Raw genomic sequence first — 18140 nt, 5'->3', positions numbered from 1 at the left:
TAAGTCGTCACTTTGTGAAGACTCCTGTGGTCGGTGCTGTGAGATATAGTGACCATTGTATACTTGAGTCTGGAAGACGACTTTGCAAAATAAAGTCGGTCAAGCGGTCTTTCCAGTTCAGGTAGATAATTATAATAAAGAACAGTGTTTTCCTTTCATCCTCGACATTACTGTCCTATCAAACTATTGAAATTGAAGGAGTTCAGCGCTGCTAAAGACACTAACTCTGGGATGTACTATACAACGTGATGACTATAGTTGACATGGCTTTATGGTATATTTGAAAGTTGCTAAGAGAACTGATCCTAAAAGTATTCATCATAAGGAAAAAAACATTTTTTTGTATCTATATGAGCTGACGGATGGTAACTAAACTGATTGTGGTAATCATTTTGCAACATATGTGAGTCAAGTTATTAGAATTGTACAGTGTTGTATGCCAATTATATCTCAATAAAACTTAAGGAAAAAAATTACAAGGAAAAGAAATTCAGTTAATTAATTTTAATTTAATTATTCTTTTTTTCTTTCTTCTTTCTTTTTTGCTGAAGAAGATTCACCCTGAGCTAACATCTGTTGCCAATCTTCTTCTTTTTGCTTAAGGAGGATTTGTCCTGAGCTAACATCTGTGCCAACCTTCCTCTATTTTGTGTGTGGGTTGCTGCCACAGCACGGCTGCTGCCAAGTGGTGTAAATTTGCACCTGGTAAATGAACCTGGACTGCCAAAGCAGAGTGTACTGAACTTAACCACTAGGCCACAGGGCTGGCCCTAATTAACTTTTTAAAAGTAACGTTTTTTTAAAAAAGAGAGAGAGCTAACTCTGATAGTTATATGTTAATGAGGCAGCAAAAAAAGACATTTAGAAGTAGGAACTTTAAAACCAAAGTGCTGAGATGTAAATCCCAGCTTTGCCTCCTTTGCTAGCTCTGCAATCTTGGGCAAGTGATAGCCTCTGGGAGACTTACTTTCCATGTCGGTACAATGGTGATAATAATTGCACCTAATGTGCACATAAAGATACCTGAGAAGCACTCAGCCTAGAGGCTACCAGAGAAAGCACTAACTAAACACTCTCAGTATTATCACTCTATTGCTAAAGTAAACTTTGAATTATACCTTGTAAAATCATACGCTCTGTGTCTTGTATTAGGTCACCTGACAACCTTACCCAAAAGCACAGAAATTCACCTGTTTTTATGCCTTCTTTATTTTGCCACTTAGGATCCACTTAACATTCTTTTTGCCACTTCACAGGTAAAAGGTTAACCAGATTTACCCCCAACTCCACTGAAAATGAACCTCAGAAGACATAGGGGCTGTGTCAAGCTATCTTGCAACCACAAGGAAACAGAGAAATGAGGCAACTCTGAGAAAGCAGATGGAAGTAATGTAAAAAGAGAATCTGGGCTGTTAAAGTATCATGTATACTATAGTATAATGTTATAGTATCATTTAGGCTCTTGACCAAGGTCCTCCTAAAACCGTGTTCTTGAAATGTTCAGTAGCGTGAGCAACAAAGTCTCTATTTTGACTGAGCCAGCTTGAGGTAGATCTTATGCCACTTGCGAAAGAACACGTCCTAACTATTAGACAATTGTCACAAATGCAACCCCCTTGACCTAATGAATCAATCTTCAATAGTGGAGCCGAGAAATTCTGAATCTTTAACCAGGACCCCAAGTGATTCTCCTGCAAAACCAGCATTAGAGACGGAATTGTGCCCACCAGCCCCATTCATGTGTGGAAGTCCTAACCCCCCATAGCTCATAATGTGACTATTTGGAGATAGGGTCTTTAAAGAAGTATTTAAGGTTAAATGAGATCATTACGGTGGGCCCTAATCCAATATGACTGCTGTCCTTATGAAAAGAGCAGATTGAGACACAGACACATACAGAGGGAAGACCGTGTGAAGGCACAGGGAGTAGATGACCATCTACAAACCAAAGAGTGAGGTCTCAGAAAAAATCAACCCTGACATTACCTTGATCTTGGACTGGAGAAAATAAGTTTCTGTTGCTTAAGCCACCCAGTCTGTGCCACTTTGTCACGGCAGCCCTAGGACAAAAATATAATCAGCTTTGGGCAACATCAATTCTGGACTCTTCATCCTATGTGAACATCTTTTTTGCAAACTTCTAGGCTAGCAATCCTGCAGCCTTTGTTTGAATCTCCCTGCAAAGGGACCCACAGAATTCCAGCATGGCCCATTCCAGCTTGCAATTGCTCTCTCTCTGAAAAACTCTTCCTTACTTTGTGCTGAAATTTATGTTATCATAACAATTAAGGTTCATAATGATAATACTAGGACACTCTAAGATTCTAAAGTGGTTTCAAAACAATCAAAGAAAACATTTTATTCACTGAAAGTTTCAGGTTATGTATACTATTTACAGTAAAATGTTTGATATGAATATTCTAGCTTTTAATTAATTTAGGACATTTGATAAATATTATTTGATTATAACTAGCACTCTCCACTTACTGATAATTCTGGATAAAAGGTAGTTTATCAGGGGCTGACCCTGTGGCCTACTGGTTAAGTTTGGTGAGCTCTGCTTTGGCAGCCTGGGGTTTGGTTCCTGGGCGCAGACCTACACCACTCTTTGGGGGCCATGCTGTGGCAGTGACCCACACACAAAATAGAGGAAGATTGGCACAGATGTTAGCTCAGGGCGAATCCTCCTCCAGCACAAAGAGGACAATTGGCAACAGATGTTAGCTCAGGGTGGATCTTCCTCAGGAAAAAAAAAAATAGTAGTTTATCATAGTTTCTAAAAGTAGAATGAGATAAAATTAGTATGTGTGAAGTTCTTCCTCCCCAAGCGATTTTGAACTTCTGAAGTGCAATCACTAAATGATCAAATCTCCATAGGTTTGGCTGTATAGTCCTTTTTGAGGTCTCAGATCCTTTAGCTTGAGAAGAAATGCTTGTCGCACACAGGTTTCTATCAGCACATCACGTGCTGTCTATTCCTATAAACTTCAGGCCACACTCCTGTCAGGAAGTAATATTTTTACAGTTTTATTTAAAACTTCGACCAACTGTTTTACTGAACCAATGATTATTTTGGACAAGTACTGTCCAGTGGAGTTGTTTAAACTGATGCAATTACCTGTATAATTAACCTCCAAAACCTTTCCATTTTAGAGAGGATATTTCTCAGTTTAAGGAAACACTGGCAGTCAGGCTAAAATTTAGTTAAGGTCTTTTCACTCATCTGATGCTATTGAAACTCATGTTAATAGTGCTAACAACAACAATAATAATAGTAACTAACATTTACTGTCTACTTACTATGATTCTAGTAGGGGGCTTTATCCATCGATATAAGCTGTATTCATTATTTGCATTTTACAGATGAAACTCAGAGAAGTTTAATAACTCAAAATCACATGCTTCAGTAAGTAGCAGTTTTAAAATCCTGCTCTCAATGACTGTGGGCCTTCCACAAGGAGAACGTATAGTCTGAAGAAAGAAAAATTCATCCTCTAGGCAACATGTGTAAAACAGAGATTTTGACACCTGCCTCTTGAGAGTGTTGTAAAGATTAAATATAAATATAATTTATTTCAGTATCTGGCCCTTGTTCTTGGCAGACATTTCTTAAATGCTTTATAAATGTCGATTTCCTCTCTTTCAGCAATTTTGTCATGTATTTCCAGGGCACTGAACTGGGGGCCATACAAGAAAACCTACAAGAAGTAGAAGATACAGTTGTTCCTGGCTTCCTGGAGTTTACATCCAAGAGTAAAGGCAAAAGACTGTGGTACGAAAAGGTTACAAAATGATCTATTTTAACGAGTGCTTCGAGCAAAGGTTTTGTAGTCAGACTCTACGGGATTTGTATTCTGTCTCCACCATTTCCATCCACCATTTGTCAAATCTTAGGCCAGTTACTTTCCCTCTCAAGGTTTCAGCATCCTTATGCATGGCCTATGGTTCTACTTCATGGGTTGATATAAGGATTTTAATAGCTATTCTTTGTTGGTGTTCATTTGCACCAGGGAGGATTGTGAAAAATTTGCTTATTGTATCTCATTGAATCATCACAGCAAGTTGGTGAAATGTGTACTAGTTTATCGTTCTCAAGTTGAGGTAACCAAGACAGCTTGTCTCAAGTTGACAAATGTCACATTGGCAGGAAGTGGTACAGCTGGGGTGCCAGCCTAGGCGGTGTGGCTTTACAGCCCAGTGTCTTCACGCACTGCACAACACTGACTTACAGATTATAAATGATATATGTGAAGTTCCAGAAATATTTTAAATGCGCAAAAGATTGTGTATTTATTATGTGTTAATGTGTAAAAATAAAAACAAACTAATTAAAAACTTCTTTCTTAGGTTGAACGGAGAGAATAAAAGGTTGTCCAGCTTCCGAGGATAATAATGCCTTTAAGTACACTGAACAGCATTATGCTTTTTTTTTATGCCCTAAAAGAAAGTCCCAAGTCTAGGAAATTGATGGCATTTCCAGACTTTTTAGATTGCTGTTCCTTCATGTCATTTCAAAAGATGACTTCTAACTTGACGACTTTTCCCATTAGCTCTGGGTCACTCAGCTTGCTTTTTCTAACAAAGGTCCACGGATAAATCATGCATGGCTGACATGATTTCCTTGAAGTTCTCAGTGGTCTCATTTGCCTTGATGTGGTTCCTTTCATGGTTTCCTACGGCACTTGTGGTACATGAGCGGGCATAAGGCCAGAGGGGTCATATTGCACCCATTTGTTTTCTCTTCAAAATGAAAACTGTGTTTAAATAAAAAATTGTGTTCCAGGAACAAATTTTTTCCCTTTGAAGCTCTATCTCCTAACATGACATTTGAAGGTTTTGTGGAGAGAAATAATTTTTATTTTTACATATTTCTCTGTCTTAATTTTGCCATTCCATTTGCAAAGAAGAATGAGAAATTCAAATCCATCCTTCTTTCTTCAATATTAAGACATAATGTATTCAGAGAGGCTTATAGGTTTTAAAAATCATTTTCAAATTACATAAGCTGTAAATGAATATACATATACATTTGTATATATAGGTTAAACAACACAGCAAGAAAAAAAACTTCCTTCTCTCTTCCCTAATTCAAGTCCCTTTCTCTTCTTCGAGATATATACGTCTCAGCTTTTTTTGTGTGTATGTATATACATACATATATATATATATATACACACACACAGTTTTTTATTGGACAATATGGGATAAGATATTTTGGTTTCAGTGAATATACATCTATTTTGTTCTTTTTAATGACCACAAATTCTTTAGTATAGACGTAACAGTTTGTTGATAAGGTTTTGTCTTTTATCTATTTTTTTCTTCTAGTGATTTGGAAGTTATATGTTCCATTTCAAACTCCCAAGTTTATATTCTTACAGTTTTACAGTATTTATATATACAGTATATGAAATTTATTACCATCTAGAGTTAATCTGTATATATCGCCTACCCCCTTAAAGAAAAATTTTACCTACTTTCATCCATTCACCAAATACTACTACCACATTGATTTGATCTGAGCATTTTCAAGATTATGATTTTATTTGTTCTTCCAATATTTTCTCTTTGTCTTTGGTGTCCTGCAGTTTGAATATTTTATGCCCACTTGTGGGGTTTTTTGATGTCTGTCCTGCTTGGTATTTTCTAAGCTTCCTGGATCTCTGATTTGGTGTCACTAATTTTGGAAAGCACTTGAGCATTATTACTTCAAATACCTCTTCTGCTTCATTCTCTTTTTCTTATCCTTCTAGTATTCCAATTATGTAATTATGTTACACATTTTGCTATTTATTGTCTCACAGTTTTGGATTTTCTGGTCTGTTTTGTTCATTCTTGTCTCTTCGTATTTCAGTTTGAGAAATTTCTATTAACCTGCTTTCAAGTTGACCAATCCCTTCATTAGCCATGTCCAATCTACCAATGAGCCCGTCAAAGCCATTCTTCACTTCTGTTCCATTGTTTTTGATTTCCAGCCTTTCCATTTGGTTCTTTCTTAGAGTACCTCACTCTCTGCTTATGATGCCTACCTCTTCTTGCACACTGTCCACTTATTTCATTAGAGCCTTTACCATATTACAGTTATTTAAAATTTTCTGTGTGATAATTCAATATCTATGTCATACCTGAGTCTGTTTCTGATGATTGCTTTATCTCTCTTCAGACTGCTATTTTCTTGCCTTTGGTATGCCTTGTAATTTTCTGTTGAAAACCAGACATCCTCTATTGGGTGATAGGAACAGAGGTAAATAGGCCTTTAGTGTGAGGACTTATGTTAATTTTGCTGGGAGTTGTGGTATATTTCATATTTATTGTAACTATAGGCATCAGAGGCTCCATAGTCCTCTAGTGTCCTTGCTGTTACATCCCCTCTTGACTCGGAGTTTTCCTATGCACTCCTCCCTGGGGAGAGTCTGAGTCTTGCGGCTCTTTCAGCTGTAATCTACTATTGTGCTGGAGCCCTGCTGGTGTGGTGATAATGTGTGGGAGGAGGAGGAGGAATTTTCTATAATCTTACAAATAGATGTTGGTCTTTTAGTGGGTCTGTGTCTTAGGGCAGTGACCTTCACAAGTGTTTCTCTAGTAGCATTGCTTTCCCTCTCCTGTCTCCTACTCCTTTCCCTGGCTGCCTCATTTACAGTTTATTTCCTTGAAGCCTGACCCCTGTTGACTATGTTTTTCTCACTTAGTAAGACAAGAAGGCTGGAGGGGGCTAAAGTGGGAAAGAATTCCCTACTCTCAGCTGGGATAAGCTTTCAGAATTGCTCTCTGGCAAAGACCTGTCTTCTGGAGAGTAGGCCTTCGGTATGGAGAAGGCTTCACTCTCATGCTAGTCCACAGCCAGCCTCCAACAGTGTGTCAAAATTACCATTAAGTATTCCAGTTTATGGCTCCAGCAGTTTCTGCTTCAGGTCAGTGGATCTCAGCTGTCTCTGGACACACCATCTCTCCAGATTTGGATGTTATGGTTTGCCATGTGACCCCAGTTCTCTGATGAGTCCAAGAAAATTTGTTGATTTTGAGTTTGTCCAGCTTTTTCTTGTTATAAGAGCAGGAATGCTCACTTAGCTGTACCTGTTGGAGCTGAAACCAGAGGACTACTTATTCTTTTTTTTTTTTTAGAAATTTTTTTTTTTTTTAAAGATTTTTATTTTTTCCTTTTTCTCCCCAAAGCCCCCTGGTACATAGTTGTGTATTCTTCGTTGTGGGTTCCTCTAGTTGTGGCATGTGGGACGCTGCCTCAGCGTGGTCTGACGAGCAGTGCCATGTCCGCGCCCAGGATTCGAACCGACGAAACACTGGGCCGCCTGCAGCGGAGCGCGCGAACTTAACCACTCGGCCACGGGGCCAGCCCCAGGACTACTTATTCTTAACAAAAAGTTTTACCATCTTTTTGCTTATCAATGCTTTTGATAAAATACAGCTTCTAAGTTTTTAAAAAAGTTGGTTGAAATATAACTTTAATAAACCTTTCAGATAGAATTTGGAGTGATAAATGTCCTAAGGCCAGGCGTATCTACATCTGTCTTTATTTTGCCATTCACATGAATGATAGTTGGTTTGGGCATAAAATTCAAGTCTCATAATCTTTTTTCCTCAGCATTTTGCAGATATTGCTTAAATGTTTTCTCGAATCAGTTTTTTAAATGAGGAGTCTCTTATCAATCTTTCTTGTTGCTTTGTAAGTTCTCTATTTTTCACTCTGGAAACTTTTAGACTGTTCTCTTTATTTACGGAGTTCTAAAGTTCTACTTAGAACATATATATCTAAGTGTGGGTCTTTTTTTCCCCACTCTCCAGGAACTGTTCCATAAGCAATCTCACTTTTCTTTCAGAGATTGAATGAGGTACACTCCTCTCTTCCCCTATTTCTTTTCTTTTTTTTTTAAATTAAGGTAAAATTCACATAACATAAAATTAGCCATTTTAAATTGTACAATTCAGTGTTATATTTAGTTGATTCACTCTGTTGTACATCCATAACTGCTATCTAGTTCCAAAACATTTTCTCCACTCCCAACGAAAACCCAATACCCATTAAGCAGTCCCTGTTCTTGAGTTTTACATCCATATTTCTGTAATTAAATAATATGCTTATGATTTTTTAAAAAAGAAGGAATACCTACTAGGACTGTGGTCATTTATGAGAGTCACATTTTGAAAGGCTCAATAACCAAATGATATCTTTAAACAGGATACTGATCAGTGAGAGGAAGGTTATAGTACTTAAAACAAGAGCATGGTGTCTTACTTCATCTTGGCTGCTGTAACAAAAATATCATAACAAACAGTAAACATTTATTTCTCACAGTTCTGGAGTCTGGGAAGTTTAAGACCATGGCACTGACAGATTGTTGTCAAATAGGAACCCATTTTCTCATAGATCACATCATCTTAAGGTGTCCTCACATCGTGGAAGGGGCAAGAGAGTTTTTTGGGCCTCTTTTATAAGGGTACTAATCTCTTATAAAAGATTGCCCTCCAGGGAGCCTCAATCACCTCCTCAAGTCCCCACCTCTTAATAGTATCACTTTAGGGATTGCAATTTCAACATATGAACTTGGAGGGAACATAAACTTTCAATCTATAGCACATGGGGCTTCATAACCATCCTTAAGAAAACGAAAAGCCAAGCCACAGGCTGGGAGAAAATATTGACAATACATATAGCTAACAAAGAAGCGACATCTAGAACACGTAAACACTACTTACAACTCAGTTATAAATGGCAAATCCAAATGTTTTTAAATGGGCGAAAGATTTGGCCAGATACGTCACAAAAGATATCTGAATGGTTACTAGGCACGTGAAAAGAGGTTCTACGTTGTTAGTCATCAGATAAATGCAAATTAAAACCCTTGCTGAAATGAGATGTCCCTACCAAACATTAGAATAGCTAAAACTAAAAATATTATAATGCTAAGTGATGCCAAGATTTTGAAGTAACTGGAGCTCTCATATATTTCTGGTGGAAATGTAAAGTCACACAGTCACTTTGGAAGACACTTTAGTAGTGTCTTATAAAGTTAAACATACACTTAATCATATGACCAGCAAAGGTATTTCTAGATATTTACCTAAGAGAAACAAAAAGCATATTACCACTCAATGACTTTTACATGAATTTTCACAGCAGCGTTTTTTCATAATAATCAGAAAACTAGAAACAACCCAAATATCCAATAGCTAGTGGGAAGATAAATATTGTGGAACATCTGTACTATGGAATACAAATCAGAAATAAACAGGAGCAAACCACTGATACACAGAACAACGATGAATCTCAAAACTGTTAGGCTGAATGAAAGAACCAGACATAAAAGAGTACTTGCTTTATAATTTCTTATATACGAAGGTCTATAGAAAGCAAATTTAATCTTTATAGCTTGGACAGAAAACAGATAAATGGTTACTTGGGTCCAGAGTGGGGAGATTGACTGAGATCAGGAACAAAGAAACTTTCTTGGGTGTTGCGTATATTCTATATCTTGATTCTGATGGTAGTTTCATGAATGCAGACATTTATCAAAACTCATTCAACTGTACACTAAAATGTATGCATTTTACCGAATGCATATTATACCTCGATAAAGCTGAATCAAATAAAAGTAATAGTCTGGGAACAAATAAAAATGCAAATGGTTATCGTGGAAGAGATGGAAGTTTTTTAGAAAAAAATTGCTTGTATCCAATGTTTGACAGACTTTCATGTGTTGGATAAATTTTCAACCCGTTCTGTGACTCCTTGGATGATAAATAAGAATGATCTGGGAGAATATAAGTAAAATGTCCTGGAAACTGGAAATTTTTTAGTTTGATATTTGAGAACTTTCCAAATTCTCTGATTTGATACAATGCTGAAGTCCTCTAACATTTGAGGAGTTTTGACATCATATTGATTTAGTATAATTAATCTTGTTACAAATTCCTTGGATAGAATTGAGGTTTTATGATTTCCCTTGAAAGATCTGAATTATGAAACCAGAAATTAAAATTCTATTCAAATATGCTTTAGAATGGGAAAAGTAATGGACTGGCTTCTATTCTTCGCTCTATGTTACCTAGATATATGAACCTGGAATGAGTTGCCTCTGTGCAACTCTATTTTGTAATCTGTAACATCAAAGTGTGGGCTAAATTTTTTAGGTCCCTCCACTTCTTAAATTCTTCTATTAATTGCCCTAACTAGAGACTGGGATTTTATGTTTGGTCCTAGAAGGATTTGTGGAACCATAAGAGGGCAGTATTCCATTTACACAATTTCTTACCCAATTTCCTGTAAGTGCTCAGTATACTAAATTACAGGACTTTGAGACTCAGATAGTATTTGCTAGTATTTAACCCTCTTAGGACTATGTTAAGAAAAGTAATTTGTCTATTTTAAGTATGAATACATAAATTTATCACAACTAGAGTCAAAGAAAGGTCATGTTACTCTTTCTTTGGCTATCAGGCTTGCATTTATTTAAGTTGAGGAGACTATTCTTCAATCTCATCAGCACTGTGACATATTAAAACACACTTGTCAACGCAGCTAAGTGAGGACACTCCAGGTCTAGGACATAGATTTACAAGGAGTTATTTTTCTCCGGATTATGTGTAAACTGCAACGTATATAGTTGCAACTAATGTTCAAAATCAGTGTCAATATGCCACATTAAAATTACATTTCAGTACAGCAGAAGTGGGAAAATAAACAAGGATGAAGAGTCGTCCTTGGGACAAGAATTTACTTAGATTTTATTTACTTTGATCTTTTTAAAGGGGTCGAAGGCTTAGCAACTACTATTAAGGCATTTACAATCATTTTTAGAAACTGGATATATATTCCTTAAACAACAAAAGAGAATTGAGGAAAGATAGATTCTCTCACAATGAGAGGCTTTCCAATTTTTTAAAGCAGTGTCCCAATTGTTAGCAACTTTCTTTGTCTTATAAGCCCATCATCTGACAAGGACAGAAGGCCATGGAATCTTGCTCATTTCAAGGTCATAATCACAAATTCATGGTTTATGGAACTGAACTCCCTCTTCTTCCCCTTTTGTCCTTAACACTGGTTCGTCATCTCCTGGTCACTCATCTCAACCTGGGAATGTCCCCTTTTCTCTCTCCTTGGCATTCAGTTCATCCTTCCTCTCTACAATGTTGAAGTATCTTATTACTCTCTTAGGAAATCAACTCCATCTTCCATAGTTAGAGGGAAGGAATGTTTAACAGTTTGGAAAAGAAAGATTCAAGTACTGGGCAATTGAGGAAAGCTTACCAGTTACTGGTTATGTCCATGCCCAGAGGACAATCTGTCACCCTGTTGGCTTACTAGGAATGTCTGAAGAATTTGTTTGACTTGCTTCAAATCACTGTCTTCATTATGCTCATTAGAGTGTATAGTGTCTCACAATAATGGAGTGCATATGAGCAAACAAACAACACAATGAATCAAACGGCTTTTCTTTGAAAAGAACATTTCCACCAGAAATAGAGAGACTTGCTTGGGCAAAATTATCCATGAGATGATGTGGTAGAATTCACAAGTTGAGGGAATTTGGAAATGTTATATAAGTTTACACCTTACTACAAGACCGGAGCAAAGCTGTGCCTAAAAATGAAAAAATATTTGAGTACAAATGCTCTTCTAACTATACTTTGACTCCATTTTAATATTTAAAATCTATGCTGATGTAGTGTTAGGATGTTAATAAAATGTAAATTGCCTTTATCCTGACCTTCTGTTTTATTGTTTCTCCTCAGCTTTTATTACAGAATTGTTATTGCTATGGAAATGTTAACTTCCTGTTTGTGTTTCTGGAACACACTGCAGGGCATGGACGTTGGCCAGTTTACGCTTTATTAGGTAGCTACTGAGAGAAAAATATCCTTTGCATTTTTATTTTGTTTTGCTGCAAATGAAAATCTGTCCATTAAAAGTAAACTTTGTGGTCAATGCCACAGAAATGTCTCCCTTTTTTCCCAGCAGCAAACTATAAACCTTAAGCTCATTGAGGTTAATTTTGGGGATCTGCAATTGCTGCATCTAAACTTGAATCTTGAATCTAACCATTCTCAAAATGTATATGCCTTCTGGAATACCAGATGACAGCAGTGGGAAAGGTTGGGTAAGTTTTCCTGATGCATTGCATCAAGGCTCCCGCCATGTTGGGGAGAGGAAGATCACAGTGGAGAGCTGAGTCCTTGACTTTCCAGGTTCTTAACGTTGATTCTGTGAGTTTACCTAAATTTGGGCTCTAATGCTGCCTTATAAACAGTAATGTCACTTTACGAATTACTAAGGGAGGTATTAAGAACAGTGAGAATCAACAACTGTAGTGATCAGAACGCTTATGCCCAATAGCCCTCTATTCACAGCCTTTCCTAGGAACAAGGTAATTAGAAAACTGAGTTAGTGATAGAAAGTTGCTTGATGAGATAGCAGTAAAGGGAACTGAATGTCCTTGAAGGAACGCTCATCTTAATTAAAGGAAGATACACCTCTCTCTAGTGATCAGAACATAGTACTTTGGTTTCCTCTTTTGGATGATTACAGGATAATTATTAGAAGAAATCAGTACTCTCTTTTTTCTCCTTCTGTAGTGCTTGCATTTTTCCTAACAAACTTCCCCTTTATTCTATCAAATAGGTCATTTTATATATATGCATGACAAAATAGACAAAGTCTTTACTCCATGGACCTTTAATTTTAGTGGTTAAAAACAGACAATGAAATGTGGTATATAATATTTTATGTGGTTGAAAAGTAGTATTGAGAGTAAAAATAAAGAAAGATAAAGAGCAGAAAGCAATAAAGGAATTGCTGTTTTAGATAGCATGGTCCAGAAAGGTCTCTCTAAAAAAATGACACAGGAGCAAAAGCCTGAATTAAGTGAAGCCAAAGTTATATATCTGGAACAAAAGAGCTCCAGGCAGAGTAAATCACAGTGCAAAAACCCAGAAATAGGACAGCGCTGGGTGAGTTTGAGGAAGCAGAAGGGAGTCAGTACATCTGGACCAGCGTGAGTGAGGGAGAGTGGCTTAAGATGACATGCAGACGGTGCAAGGCCATGGTGAAGAATTTGGAGTCTAGTATGAGTTAAATAGGAAACACCTGGAAGATTTGGAATAGAGGCATGAAATGCTGATTCATGCTTTAAAGAATCTCTCTGACCACTGCACGAAAAATAAACTATAGGAGAATGCAGTAGGCAACTTCTCAGATGGCACTCAATAATTCCTGCCTCTTGGTATTCATGCTCTTGTGTAATTCCCACCCCTCGAGTGTGGACAGGATCTGTGACTTGCTTTTAACCAATATAATATGGTAACAGTGAAGGGATATTGCTTCTATGATTAGATTATACAAAATTGTAGCTTCCATGATTAGCAGACTCTCTCTATTGCTTTCTTGACTTGCACACTGTGATGAAGTAAGAAACCATGTTGGAGAAGCCCACATGGCAAAGAAGTTTGGCCTCTTGCCAATCACCAACAAGGGACTCAGATCCTCTGTCCAATAGCCCATGAGGAACTGAACTTTGTCTACAATCATATGAGCTCAGAAGTGACCTTTCCCCAGTCATACCTTCAGATGAGACCTTAGCCCTGGGTCACACCTTGATTTCAGTCTTATTTGAGTCCCTGAAGCAGAAGACACAGATAAGCTTTGCTCAGACCCCTGACCTACAGAAACTGTTAGATAATAAATGTATGTTGTGTTAAGCCACAAAGTATTTTGGTGATTTGTTATCCATCTTTAGATAACTAATACAGGGAATAAGGGTGAAATCTGGGAGAAAACAGTTAGGAAGCTAGAGTTGTAACCCAAGTGAGAGGCATCAGTAACCTGAAGTAGAGCTTCACTATTGACCATGCTGGGAAGTAGACAGATTCTGAAGGCAGAGCTCACAGTTTTGTTGTGTATTGAATGCGGACTATGAGAGAAAGAGAGAAGTCAAGGATGGTGCCAAGATTTTTAGCTAGAGCAACTCAAGTTATTATTTACTGAACTAGAGAGGGCTAGAAGAAAAGAGGTTTTACTGTTTTTCGTTTTATTTTGTCTTGTTTTTGACATTTTTTGGGAGACAAAGAGGATACATGTTAGAAATAAGAGTTGTTTCTTGGATTTGCCAAGTTTGAGATGCCTATTAGACACTTCCAAGTAGATGATGATAAATCTCGAGTTCAGGGGAAATTGAGTATACAGATTTGGAAATCACATGACTCATCCTCACATTCTCCTTGGGAGATAGTAACAGCAGATACCCTCCACCCCGGAGGGTAAAAAAGGAAAGCAAAGCATAGAAGTAGCTCTTTACTTGACTCTCTGAGGGCCAAGGATTGAGTAAAACCAGGAGAAGCTACCAAGAAGCCCTAAAATTCCATTACTGAGAGTCTCTGGCTCCTTCCAACTTCTGGCTGGGCTGGGTGGGAAAGGAATATAAACATATAAATGAATGGCAGAATCAAACATTTGGTTATAAGCCCAACATAATTTTTTCTACTCAAGAAAATATGGCCACTAAGGGATAAATAAAAAACTGCAAATCACCAACAGGGTGCTACTTTGTGAGGACAGAGTAGGAGGGAGACACATAAACGGCATTAGTAGGAAGCCAATCCATTCAGTTTTACCAATACAAATGAGGGGATGAGATGTAAGAGTGGGAGGCAGTAAAGTAGGAATCAATTCTGAGATAATGGAGGTTGGAAGTCCGGTTTCAGTGGGAGCATGGGACAGAGGTATCTCGAAGCTCCTGATGCAATCCGCTTTGAGAATTTTTATTGTAACATGTGGGTGACACGCTGCTGTTTACTTACTGAATAAGGCACCAAGAACTTCCCTGGAGATGTTGCATTTCTCTGACAGAGGTCACTAGGAGATGAGAGGCGGACAAATATATATGAAACTATTTCAGAAAAACTTATGAAATGTATTTTCTTTTTTGTGAAGCAATACTGTATGATCTTCAGCATATGAACAAAGTGTGTAGTTTCCATGTCACTTTAAAGGAATGTTGTGTGGTCCTTTCAATAACTCAGAGCAATTCCAATATTTTCGTTTACTTTCTTGCATTCCTGAGGTATCTCACACATAGACATCCATCTTCAGGAATGTCTTATGGGTATATTAACTTATTTAATTCTTATAATAGCTTCATTAGGCAAAATCTATTTTTTAAAAGATGAAATTGAAGTCCAAAGAGATTTAGTAAATTGTTCGGGGCCAGATATTTAGCAAGTCATAGAAGTGAGATTTTTTAACCCAGGAAATCTGACTCCTCTGCTCTCACTACATTATTGTAATGGACCAAGGGTTTGTGTCCCCCCAGAATTCATTTGTCAAAGCCCTGACCCGCAATGTGAGGGCGCTAGGAGGTGAAACCTTTGGGAGGTTATTAGCTTTAGATGAGATCATGAGAGTAAAGCTCCTATGATGGGATTAGTGGCCTTATAAGAAGAGGAAGAGACACCAGAGCTTGTTCTCTCTGCCATATGAGGACACAGCAAAAAAGTGGCCATCTGCAACCCAAGAAGAGAGCTCTCATCACAACCCAACCCTGAGGGCACCTTCATCTTGGACTTCTAGTGTCCAAAGCTGTGAGGAAATAAAGTCCTGTTGTTTAAGCCAGCCAATCCATGGTATTTTCTAATGGTAGCCCAAGTAGACTAAGACAATTACATTTTACTGCCTCTGAAGTTCAGCTAGGCTGTTTTTTGAGATTCAGCTCTATCAAAAATTACTTACTATGTCCACATCACCGGATCCCAACTGTTTTCTTGTATAGGGAAAACCAAATTAAAATACTGCCAAAGTTACCCTTTGGCATACCCATATATCTTCTGGGTGTCTCTCCACTTCAGATTCTGGTCCCCAGGGTCCTGGGAGAAAGGTTCAGAAAGGCATAGAATGGATCATATGCTTACTGCTAACAGTGCACAGCAGATGTTAGCAGCTCAGTTGTTGAATGAATGAATAAATGAATAACCAAGTTCTCTGGATCTTCTATCACTCAATCAAAAATAAGAAGAGGCCGGCCCAGTGGCATAGCAGTTAAGTTTACAAAAGAGAAAAACAGTCCTGTTTTTTCAACTGTGCAATTAAGGACTTTGGTTTGGTGATGGGTAAGGAAATTGATATTGACAGCCATAATCTACCATTTTTTAAGGTACATTTTCCTAGCACCATTTGGAGCCACCTCTTGTGTCACTCAGGGTCCTGTCGGGAAATTAGGCCAAATTGAGGAAGGTTTAATAAGGCAAAATTTACAAGAGTGTACAGTATCCTGAGACTGGTACCACTTCTAGGCCCCCTAAAATGAGGAGACAGCATGATTAAAGGAACTCAGAAGAAAATGATAATACCTTGAGACAAGCAGTAACCTTCAGTAGAGAAACCCAACCATCCAGCAGTGACACTGCAAGAAGGGGTGTAGCCCACGCAGATCAGCATCCCTGGGATGGAGGTGGGGTTTGGGGATGAGGGATGGAAAGATAGCAGGTACACTTTTTCTCTTTTTGATTGCCTGTCTGAGACCCTACCAGAATTAAAATGTGGTGTCCCAGTCTTAAAGAATAAGGGGGCCACCCTCAACCTAACATTTACACAACTCCTCCTTCCTCAATGAAGGCTCATCATGCCTGGGCTGACCTTAGATCAAGGTGTTTCTAATGGCAGTGGGAATAGGAAGACTAGTAGACAAAGACAGTGTTCACCTGGCTTGATCTTTGGCGACTACAATGTCAGACCCCACCGAATCTCAAAGAAAAAGCAAAGACTAAAAAGAGAAGGGGTTCTGGGTCTAATGACTTGAGTGCAAGGCATACCGATGACAAGTAATGTCTTTGTGATCATTGATCAAATTGCTTGATCTCTTTGAGTCTCTGTTTCTTTATCTATGACATGAGCATAATAGTACTTGCTCATAAAGTTATTGGGAGGATAAAAAATTATGATGCATGTGAAAGACATTGTACAATACAAAAAGCCACAATGCTTTCTAATGATCTCCCAAAGATATAAAAGCAAGTACTTAGTCATCCCTGCTTTAAAAGGAAAAAGGAAAAGGCACCAACGTATATTGAGGATACAATACGCCCCAGACACTGCTAAATGCTTAATACATATTATCTCATTTAATTCTTTGAATGCCACCTGTAAAATAGATGTTAATATTATCATTTTATGGGTAAGAAAACCGAGACTCAGAGAGAACAAACAGTTCACCCTAAATCACATGTTTTGTAAGTGGCAAGACCAGGATTTGTACTGAAGCAGCATGAATCCCAAGCCAATGTGTTTTTCTCCCTAAATCATCAATCCTGCTTAATGTTACACCAAGAACACAGAAAAACTGTATGTTTCATTTCAGAGTTTTCCTGGGCATGAAGAAGAAGCTGATCACCAACTCTCCTAGAGAACTTCTCTCTCCTTCTCTGTGAGGTGCCAAGGAGAAAACCTGGAAGCCCCAGAGCACTCTGCCCAGTAGCAGCCAAGCCTGGGGCATCTCTGCCTGGCCTAGACTGCGCACCGCTGGATTCAACATGAAAGGATGCCCTGCCCTGATTTTCAAAGTCCAACACCACCAGCACTCCTTCTCATGTGGGAGCAGACAAAACTGCAACAGAGACCTCTGCCTTCCCACCCCAGGGAAGAGAGACCCCACATCACAGAGCTCAGCCCCTCTGCCAGGAACCCAGGGAGGATGGTCATCATGCTTCACCAAATGCCATTGATTTCCAGAAAGAGAGTGAAGTAAATAGCCCTTTGATTTGTTGCTTCTCAGCTTCTTCAGAAAGTTGTCCTAAGGCTGTAGCTCAGGTGGGTCTAACACACCAGCGTAGACAGATGGTACATCAAGGTGGTAAACATTTGGTTTTGTTTTGATCTCCTGGGTTAGCAGGGGCAAGGCAGGGTATGAATTCATGTGAGTGAACTAGGAATGAGTTCCATAAAAGAAGGCCATTTTATTGGTTGCAGTAGTAACACACTGAGTCAGGGAACTCAGAGAAGAAACATCAAGAATGGGGCCACAGCTAGGCAGGAATCACATCTTGGGGTATGCCCAGAACCTACATCAACCCACTGTCCCCATTAGATCTCTGGGTTTTGTAAGGAATAACTATTCTTTGCCCTTCTGTTGTTGTATGAA

General features: G+C 38.3%; 1 long non-coding RNA gene across 1 annotated transcript in view; it reads left to right on the top strand.

The window, feature by feature from the left end:
• LOC139039855 (uncharacterized) overlaps nucleotides 1-17809 on the top strand; it is a 47752-nt gene extending 29943 nt beyond the window's left edge. Inside the window, exons 4-5 of the long non-coding RNA XR_011493061.1 lie at nucleotides 3669-3772; nucleotides 17361-17809. This is a non-coding gene — a long non-coding RNA (uncharacterized lncRNA). The remainder of the gene's footprint in view (nucleotides 1-3668; nucleotides 3773-17360) is intronic.
• The last annotated feature ends 331 nt before the right edge of the window (nucleotides 17810-18140 follow it).

This window comes from Equus asinus, chromosome 12 (genome assembly GCF_041296235.1).
Source record: "Equus asinus isolate D_3611 breed Donkey chromosome 12, EquAss-T2T_v2, whole genome shotgun sequence".
Lineage (NCBI taxonomy): Eukaryota > Metazoa > Chordata > Mammalia > Perissodactyla > Equidae > Equus > Equus asinus.
The sequence above is the reverse complement of the archived record's forward strand: the minus strand, read 5'-3'. Positions and strand labels throughout refer to the sequence as shown.